General features: G+C 56.3%; 1 non-coding gene across 1 annotated transcript in view; it reads left to right on the top strand.

Moving 5' to 3' along the window:
• Window positions 1-8,949: 8,949 nt before the first annotated feature.
• Window positions 8,950-9,248, top strand: part of LOC131674949 (small subunit ribosomal RNA) — a 1,915-nt gene continuing 1,616 nt past the window's right edge. Inside the window, exon 1 of the ribosomal RNA XR_009302948.1 lies at window positions 8,950-9,248. This exon is cut by the window's right edge and continues 1,616 nt beyond it. This is a non-coding gene — a ribosomal RNA (small subunit ribosomal RNA).

The raw sequence follows: 9,248 nt of genomic DNA, 5'->3' as shown, positions 1-9,248 counted from the left end.
ACGAGAGCAATGCGCGTGCACTTGTGCTTCCTTTTTCCTGGCCAACGAAAGCAATGCGCGTGAACATGTGCTGCGTTTGCGAGGCCAAGGAAGGCAATGCGCGTGGACTTGTGCTGCGTTTGGCTGGCCGGGAAGGCAATGCGCGTGCACTAGTGCTTCCTTTTTCCTGGCCAACGAAAGCAATGCGCGTGCACTTGTGCTTCCTTTTTCCTGGCCAACGAAAGCAATGCGCGTGAACATGTGCTGCGTTTGCGAGGCCAAGGAAGGCAATGCGCGTGGACTTGTGCTGCGTTTGGCTGGCCGGGAGAGCAATGCGCGTGCACTAGTGCTTCCTTTTTCCTGGCCAACGAGAGCAATGCGCTTGAACATGTGCTGCGTTTGCGAGGCCAAGGAAGGCAATGCGCGTGGACTTGTGCTGCGTTTGGCTGGCCGGGAAGGCAATGCGCGTGCACTAGTGCTTCCTTTTTCCTGGCCAACGAGAGCAATGCGCTTGAACATGTGCTGCGTTTGCGAGGCCAAGGAAGGCAATGCGCGTGGACTTGTGCTGCGTTTGGCTGGCCGGGAAAGCAATGCGCGTGCACTAGTGCTTCCTTTTTCCTGGCCAACGAAAGCAATGCGCGTGCACTTGTGCTTCCTTTTGCCTGGCCAACGAGAGCAATGCGCGTGCACTTGTGCTTCCTTTTTCCTGGCCAACGAAAGCAATGCGCGTGAACATGTGCTGCGTTTGCGAGGCCAAGGAAGGCAATGCGCGTGGACTTGTGCTGCGTTTGGCTGGCCGGGAAGGCAATGCGCGTGCACTAGTGCTTCCTTTTTCCTGGCCAACGAAAGCAATGCGCGTGCACTTGTGCTTCCTTTTTCCTGGCCAACGAAAGCAATGCGCGTGAACATGTGCTGCGTTTGCGAGGCCAAGGAAGGCAATGCGCGTGGACTTGTGCTGAGTTTGGCTGGCCAAGGAAAGCAATGCGCGTGGACTTGTGCTTCCTTTTTCCTGGCCAACGAAAGCAATGCGCGTGAACATGTGCTGCGTATGCGTGGCCAAGGAGAGCGATGCGCGTGAACATGTACGTTTCGGTGGGGATGCGCGTGAACTCGATGACGGCTCTCTCGACCTGGTCAATAGGCGGCGAACGTCGACTCCGAGTTTTTCTTCTTAAAGCTCTGGCAATAGAGCACGTCTTCCGATTGGTGATAGGCGCGAATGTATTAACGGTATTTCGACTGTCGTCCTTATATATTATCGTCGAACTACTGTCCGGCAGACAAACTTCTCATTTGAACGCGCAAAAATCAGTGGAAACGGCGACCGTACGCCGACAACGTGGCGCTACGGCGAACACCGGCGCACAGCTGGGTTCGCCGCTCCGGACTGAGCTCCGTCGACGCAGCGTCCGGCGCTCGTTTAGCACGAACTGTGGAAATATCAAAGCGTTAGTGACCCTCCATAAAGCGGACTCGATTGCCTATAACAGATGGAAAATAGTTGGTGGTAATGCTCATTATGTGAGAAGTAGGCTAATGCCACGAGCTCGCACCGCTGCTGTGGGTACACTCGCTCGGGAGCAGGCCGATATCTAGTCGGCTGGAACGAGCAAACAGGATTGTTAGAAGGGATGGAGGGGGGACTCCTTGACCACAACAGCAAATGCAATGCGCCTGCACTTAACACTCTTCTGTTCATGAGGGGCAATGCGCGTGAATTCCGTACAACTGGCAAGTCCCTGGCCTGAAACGTCGTGCGCGGCGAGTCACTTGTAAATCCATCAAGTGCCTGGCCTGAAACGTCGTGCGCGGCGAGTCACTTGTCAATACAGCAAGTCCCTGGCCTGAAACGTCGTGCGCGGCGAGTCACTTGTCAATACAGCAAGTCCCTGGCCTGAAACGTCGTGCGCGGCGAGTCACTTGTCAATACAGCAAGTCCCTGGCCTGAAACGTCGTGCGCGGCGAGTCACTTGTGAATACAGCAAGTCCCAGGCCTGAAACGTCGTGCGCGGCGAGTCACTTGTCAATACAGCAAGTCCCTGGCCTGAAACGTCGTGCGCGGCGAGTCACTTGTCAATACAGCAAGTCCCTGGCCTGAAACGTCGTGCGCGGCGAGTCACTTGTGAATACAGCAAGTCCCTGGCCTGAAACGTCGTGCGCGGCGAGTCACTTGTAAATCCAGCAAGTCCCTGGCCTGAAACGTCGTGCGCGGCGAGTCACTTGTGAATAGAGCAAGTGCCTGGCCTGAAACGTCGTGCGCGGCGAGTCACTTGTCAATACAGCAAGTCCCTGGCCTGAAACGTCGTGCGCGGCGAGTCACTTGTAAATCCAGCAAGTCCCTGGCCTGAAACGTCGTGCGCGGCGAGTCACTTGTAAATCCAGCAAGTCCCTGGCCTGAAACGTCGTGTGCGGCGAGTCACTTGTAAATCCAGCAAGTCCCTGTCCTGAAACGTCGTGCGCGGCGAGTCACTTGTGAATACAGCAAGTCCCTGGCCTGAAACGTCGTGCGCGGCGAGTCACTTGTCAATACAGCAAGTCCCTGGCCTGAAACGTCGTGCGCGGCGAGTCACTTGTGAATACAGCAAGTCCCAGGCCTGAAACGTCGTGCGCGGCGAGTCACTTGTCAATACAGCAAGTCCCTGGCCTGAAACGTCGTGCGCGGCGAGTCACTTGTGAATACAGCAAGTCCCTGTCCTGAAACGTCGTGCGCGGCCAGTCACTTGTCAATACAGCAAGTCCCTGGCCTGAAACGTCGTGCGCGGCGAGTCACTTGTGAATACAGCAAGTCCCAGGCCTGAAACGTCGTGCGCGGCGAGTCACTTGTGAATACAGCAAGTCCCAGGCCTGAAACGTCGTGCGCGGCGAGTCACTTGTGAATACAGCAAGTCCCTGGCCTGAAACGTCGTGCGCGGCGAGTCACTTGTAAATCCAGCAAGTCCCTGTCCTGAAACGTCGTGCGCGGCGAGTCACTTGTCAATACAGCAAGTCCCTGGCCTGAAACGTCGTGCGCGGCGAGTCACTTGTGAATACAGCAAGTCCCAGGCCTGAAACGTCGTGCGCGGCGAGTCACTTGTGAATACAGCAAGTCCCTGGCCTGAAACGTCGTGCGCGGCGAGTCACTTGTGAATCCAGCAAGTCCCTGGCCTGAAACGTCGTGCGCGGCGAGTCACTTGTGAATACAGCAAGTCCCAGGCCTGAAACGTCGTGCGCGGCGAGTCACTTGTGAATACAGCAAGTCCCTGGCCTGAAACGTCGTGCGCGGCGAGTCACTTGTAAATCCAGCAAGTCCCTGTCCTGAAACGTCGTGCGCGGCCAGTCACTTGTCAATACAGCAAGTCCCTGGCCTGAAACGTCGTGCGCGGCGAGTCACTTGTGAATACAGCAAGTCCCAGGCCTGAAAACGTCGTGCGCGGCGAGTCACTTGTGAATACAGCAAGTCCCAGGCCTGAAACGTCGTGCGCGGCGAGTCACTTGTGAATACAGCAAGTCCCTGGCCTGAAACGTCGTGCGCGGCGAGTCACTTGTGAATCCAGCAAGTCCCTGGCCTGAAACGTCGTGCGCGGCGAGTCACTTGTAAATCCATCAAGTGCCTGGCCTGAAACGTCGTGCGCGGCGAGTCACTTGTCAATACAGCAAGTCCCTGGCCTGAAACGTCGTGCGCGGCGAGTCACTTGTCAATACAGCAAGTCCCTGGCCTGAAACGTCGTGCGCGGCGAGTCACTTGTCAATACAGCAAGTCCCTGGCCTGAAACGTCGTGCGCGGCGAGTCACTTGTGAATACAGCAAGTCCCAGGCCTGAAACGTCGTGCGCGGCGAGTCACTTGTCAATACAGCAAGTCCCTGGCCTGAAACGTCGTGCGCGGCGAGTCACTTGTGAATACAGCAAGTCCCTGGCCTGAAACGTCGTGCGCGGCGAGTCACTTGTAAATCCAGCAAGTCCCTGGCCTGAAACGTCGTGCGCGGCGAGTCATTTGTGAATACAGCAAGTGCCTGGCCTGAAACGTCGTGCGCGGCGAGTCACTTCTGAATACAGCAAGTCCCTGGCCTGAAACGTCGTGCGCGGCGAGTCACTTGTGAATACAGCAAGTGCCTGGCCTGAAACGTCGTGCGCGGCGAGTCACTTGTGAATACAGCAAGTGCCTGGCCTGAAACGTCGTGCGCGGCGAGTCACTTGTGAATACAGCAAGTCCCTGGCCTGAAACGTCGTGCGCGGCGAGTCACTTGTGAATCCAGCAAGTCCCTGGCCTGAAACGTCGTGCGCGGCGAGTCACTTGTAAATCCATCAAGTGCCTGGCCTGAAACGTCGTGCGCGGCGAGTCACTTGTCAATACAGCAAGTCCCTGGCCTGAAACGTCGTGCGCGGCGAGTCACTTGTCAATACAGCAAGTCCCTGGCCTGAAACGTCGTGCGCGGCGAGTCACTTGTCAATACAGCAAGTCCCTGGCCTGAAACGTCGTGCGCGGCGAGTCACTTGTGAATACAGCAAGTCCCAGGCCTGAAACGTCGTGCGCGGCGAGTCACTTGTCAATACAGCAAGTCCCTGGCCTGAAACGTCGTGCGCGGCGAGTCACTTGTGAATACAGCAAGTCCCTGGCCTGAAACGTCGTGCGCGGCGAGTCACTTGTAAATCCAGCAAGTCCCTGGCCTGAAACGTCGTGCGCGGCGAGTCACTTGTGAATACAGCAAGTGCCTGGCCTGAAACGTCGTGCGCGGCGAGTCACTTGTGAATACAGCAAGTCCCTGGCCTGAAACGTCGTGCGCGGCGAGTCACTTGTGAATACAGCAAGTCCCTGGCCTGAAACGTCGTGCGCGGCGAGTCACTTGTAAATCCAGCAAGTCCCTGGCCTGAAACGTCGTGCGCGGCGAGTCACTTGTGAATAGAGCAAGTGCCTGGCCTGAAACGTCGTGCGCGGCGAGTCACTTGTCAATACAGCAAGTCCCTGGCCTGAAACGTCGTGCGCGGCGAGTCACTTGTAAATCCAGCAAGTCCCTGGCCTGAAACGTCGTGCGCGGCGAGTCACTTGTAAATCCAGCAAGTCCCTGGCCTGAAACGTCGTGTGCGGCGAGTCACTTGTAAATCCAGCAAGTCCCTGTCCTGAAACGTCGTGCGCGGCGAGTCACTTGTGAATACAGCAAGTCCCTGGCCTGAAACGTCGTGCGCGGCGAGTCACTTGTCAATACAGCAAGTCCCTGGCCTGAAACGTCGTGCGCGGCGAGTCACTTGTGAATACAGCAAGTCCCAGGCCTGAAACGTCGTGCGCGGCGAGTCACTTGTCAATACAGCAAGTCCCTGGCCTGAAACGTCGTGCGCGGCGAGTCACTTGTGAATACAGCAAGTCCCTGTCCTGAAACGTCGTGCGCGGCCAGTCACTTGTCAATACAGCAAGTCCCTGGCCTGAAACGTCGTGCGCGGCGAGTCACTTGTGAATACAGCAAGTCCCAGGCCTGAAACGTCGTGCGCGGCGAGTCACTTGTGAATACAGCAAGTCCCAGGCCTGAAACGTCGTGCGCGGCGAGTCACTTGTGAATACAGCAAGTCCCTGGCCTGAAACGTCGTGCGCGGCGAGTCACTTGTAAATCCAGCAAGTCCCTGTCCTGAAACGTCGTGCGCGGCGAGTCACTTGTCAATACAGCAAGTCCCTGGCCTGAAACGTCGTGCGCGGCGAGTCACTTGTGAATACAGCAAGTCCCAGGCCTGAAACGTCGTGCGCGGCGAGTCACTTGTGAATACAGCAAGTCCCTGGCCTGAAACGTCGTGCGCGGCGAGTCACTTGTGAATCCAGCAAGTCCCTGGCCTGAAACGTCGTGCGCGGCGAGTCACTTGTGAATACAGCAAGTCCCAGGCCTGAAACGTCGTGCGCGGCGAGTCACTTGTGAATACAGCAAGTCCCTGGCCTGAAACGTCGTGCGCGGCGAGTCACTTGTAAATCCAGCAAGTCCCTGTCCTGAAACGTCGTGCGCGGCCAGTCACTTGTCAATACAGCAAGTCCCTGGCCTGAAACGTCGTGCGCGGCGAGTCACTTGTGAATACAGCAAGTCCCAGGCCTGAAACGTCGTGCGCGGCGAGTCACTTGTGAATACAGCAAGTCCCAGGCCTGAAACGTCGTGCGCGGCGAGTCACTTGTGAATACAGCAAGTCCCTGGCCTGAAACGTCGTGCGCGGCGAGTCACTTGTGAATCCAGCAAGTCCCTGGCCTGAAACGTCGTGCGCGGCGAGTCACTTGTAAATCCATCAAGTGCCTGGCCTGAAACGTCGTGCGCGGCGAGTCACTTGTCAATACAGCAAGTCCCTGGCCTGAAACGTCGTGCGCGGCGAGTCACTTGTCAATACAGCAAGTCCCTGGCCTGAAACGTCGTGCGCGGCGAGTCACTTGTCAATACAGCAAGTCCCTGGCCTGAAACGTCGTGCGCGGCGAGTCACTTGTGAATACAGCAAGTCCCAGGCCTGAAACGTCGTGCGCGGCGAGTCACTTGTCAATACAGCAAGTCCCTGGCCTGAAACGTCGTGCGCGGCGAGTCACTTGTGAATACAGCAAGTCCCTGGCCTGAAACGTCGTGCGCGGCGAGTCACTTGTAAATCCAGCAAGTCCCTGGCCTGAAACGTCGTGCGCGGCGAGTCACTTGTGAATACAGCAAGTGCCTGGCCTGAAACGTCGTGCGCGGCGAGTCACTTCTGAATACAGCAAGTCCCTGGCCTGAAACGTCGTGCGCGGCGAGTCACTTGTGAATACAGCAAGTGCCTGGCCTGAAACGTCGTGCGCGGCGAGTCACTTGTGAATACAGCAAGTGCCTGGCCTGAAACGTCGTGCGCGGCGAGTCACTTGTGAATACAGCAAGTCCCTGGCCTGAAACGTCGTGCGCGGCGAGTCACTTGTGAATCCAGCAAGTCCCTGGCCTGAAACGTCGTGCGCGGCGAGTCACTTGTAAATCCATCAAGTGCCTGGCCTGAAACGTCGTGCGCGGCGAGTCACTTGTCAATACAGCAAGTCCCTGGCCTGAAACGTCGTGCGCGGCGAGTCACTTGTCAATACAGCAAGTCCCTGGCCTGAAACGTCGTGCGCGGCGAGTCACTTGTCAATACAGCAAGTCCCTGGCCTGAAACGTCGTGCGCGGCGAGTCACTTGTGAATACAGCAAGTCCCAGGCCTGAAACGTCGTGCGCGGCGAGTCACTTGTCAATACAGCAAGTCCCTGGCCTGAAACGTCGTGCGCGGCGAGTCACTTGTGAATACAGCAAGTCCCTGGCCTGAAACGTCGTGCGCGGCGAGTCACTTGTAAATCCAGCAAGTCCCTGGCCTGAAACGTCGTGCGCGGCGAGTCACTTGTGAATACAGCAAGTGCCTGGCCTGAAACGTCGTGCGCGGCGAGTCACTTGTCAATACAGCAAGTCCCTGGCCTGAAACGTCGTGCGCGGCGAGTCACTTGTGAATACAGCAAGTCCCTGGCCTGAAACGTCGTGCGCGGCGAGTCACTTGTGAATACAGCAAGTGCCTGGCCTGAAACGTCGTGCGCGGCGAGTCACTTGTGAATACAGCAAGTCCCTGGCCTGAAACGTCGTGCGCGGCGAGTCACTTGTGAATCCAGCAAGTCCCTGGCCTGAAACGTCGTGCGCGGCGAGTCACTTGTAAATCCATCAAGTGCCTGGCCTGAAACGTCGTGCGCGGCGAGTCACTTGTCAATACAGCAAGTCCCTGGCCTGAAACGTCGTGCGCGGCGAGTCACTTGTCAATACAGCAAGTCCCTGGCCTGAAACGTCGTGCGCGGCGAGTCACTTGTCAATACAGCAAGTCCCTGGCCTGAAACGTCGTGCGCGGCGAGTCACTTGTGAATACAGCAAGTCCCAGGCCTGAAACGTCGTGCGCGGCGAGTCACTTGTCAATACAGCAAGTCCCTGGCCTGAAACGTCGTGCGCGGCGAGTCACTTGTAAATCCAGCAAGTCCCTGGCCTGAAACGTCGTGCGCGGCGAGTCACTTGTGAATACAGCAAGTGCCTGGCCTGAAACGTCGTGCGCGGCGAGTCACTTGTCAATACAGCAAGTCCCTGGCCTGAAACGTCGTGCGCGGCGAGTCACTTGTGAATACAGCAAGTCCCTGGCCTGAAACGTCGTGCGCGGCGAGTCACTTGTGAATACAGCAAGTGCCTGGCCTGAAACGTCGTGCGCGGCGAGTCACTTGTCAATACAGCAAGTCCCTGGCCTGAAACGTCGTGCCCGGCGATTTCCTCGTCAATGATGTTCGAAGAAGCTTCGGAGGATCCGCCCTTTCGATGAGGTTTTTGCCCATATAAAACAATGCTCAAGACCATTCGGCGCCGATGCCTCGGCGGCCCTTTCGGTATATGTAAGAGAGGTGCTCGAGTCGATGTAATCGTCTTGGGTATGCTCTCCATCGTTGTCATCCACTGCATTACCGCGGGTCGGTGTCTCTGACCGAATGGCCCTTATGCGGTAGGCGCCGTAGGCGTTACGAGTTCGTCGATTCTTCATTGAATCGTCGATAAATACCGAGCATCGACTCACTCGATTCCGAGCGAGAATAAACTTTTGCACGTCATTTCCACGCGAATGGCGATGAAATGTCGCTGACCACGACGACTTGGCATTTTTGTCTAACGTCGGGTAGCATTTTACTCAATTAACACGAGAGTCTGTTGAATTTGAACGATAATATCCATGGTGTGTCTCCGTCTGGTATAATACGGGCAGCGGAGATCGCCGTGACTCGTCGTGGGCATGTTGCAGCTATGAATTAGTTGTGACTGCTCGACGACGAGCAATTGTATAGCGAATAATTGCCCTCAAAGTTACGTTATATCGTACTTTGCTGTGCTCTCGACGACTTTGGTCGCATTGCGAAGCGTGTCGTCGATCCTTTTCAAGGATCGGCGTTCGACACGGTCGCGTGCTGGAGTCGCTCGTAACACAGATGCGAGCTCTCTTGCGCGCAACTCGTTTGCGTTGTCCAACGAAGCTCCCTGGTTGATCCTGCCAGTAGTCATATGCTTGTCTCAAAGATTAAGCCATGCATGTCTCAGTGCATGCCAAATTAAGGTGAAACCGCGAATGGCTCATTAAATCAGTTATGGTTCCTTAGATCGTACCCACATTTACTTGGATAACTGTGGTAATTCTAGAGCTAATACATGCAAACCAGAGTTCCGACCAGAGATGGAAGGAACGCTTTTATTAGATCAAAACCAATCGGTGGCGGGCTCGCTCGTCCACCGTTTACTTTGGTGACTCTGAATAACTTTGTGCTGATCGCATGGTC

Source organism: Phymastichus coffea, unplaced genomic scaffold (genome assembly GCF_024137745.1).
Source record: "Phymastichus coffea isolate CEN01 unplaced genomic scaffold, Cenicafe_Pcof_1.1 PCOF00359, whole genome shotgun sequence".
NCBI classification, from domain to species: domain Eukaryota; kingdom Metazoa; phylum Arthropoda; class Insecta; order Hymenoptera; family Eulophidae; genus Phymastichus; species Phymastichus coffea.
Note: the sequence above shows the minus strand (reverse complement) of the source record. Positions and strands in the feature narration are given on the sequence as shown.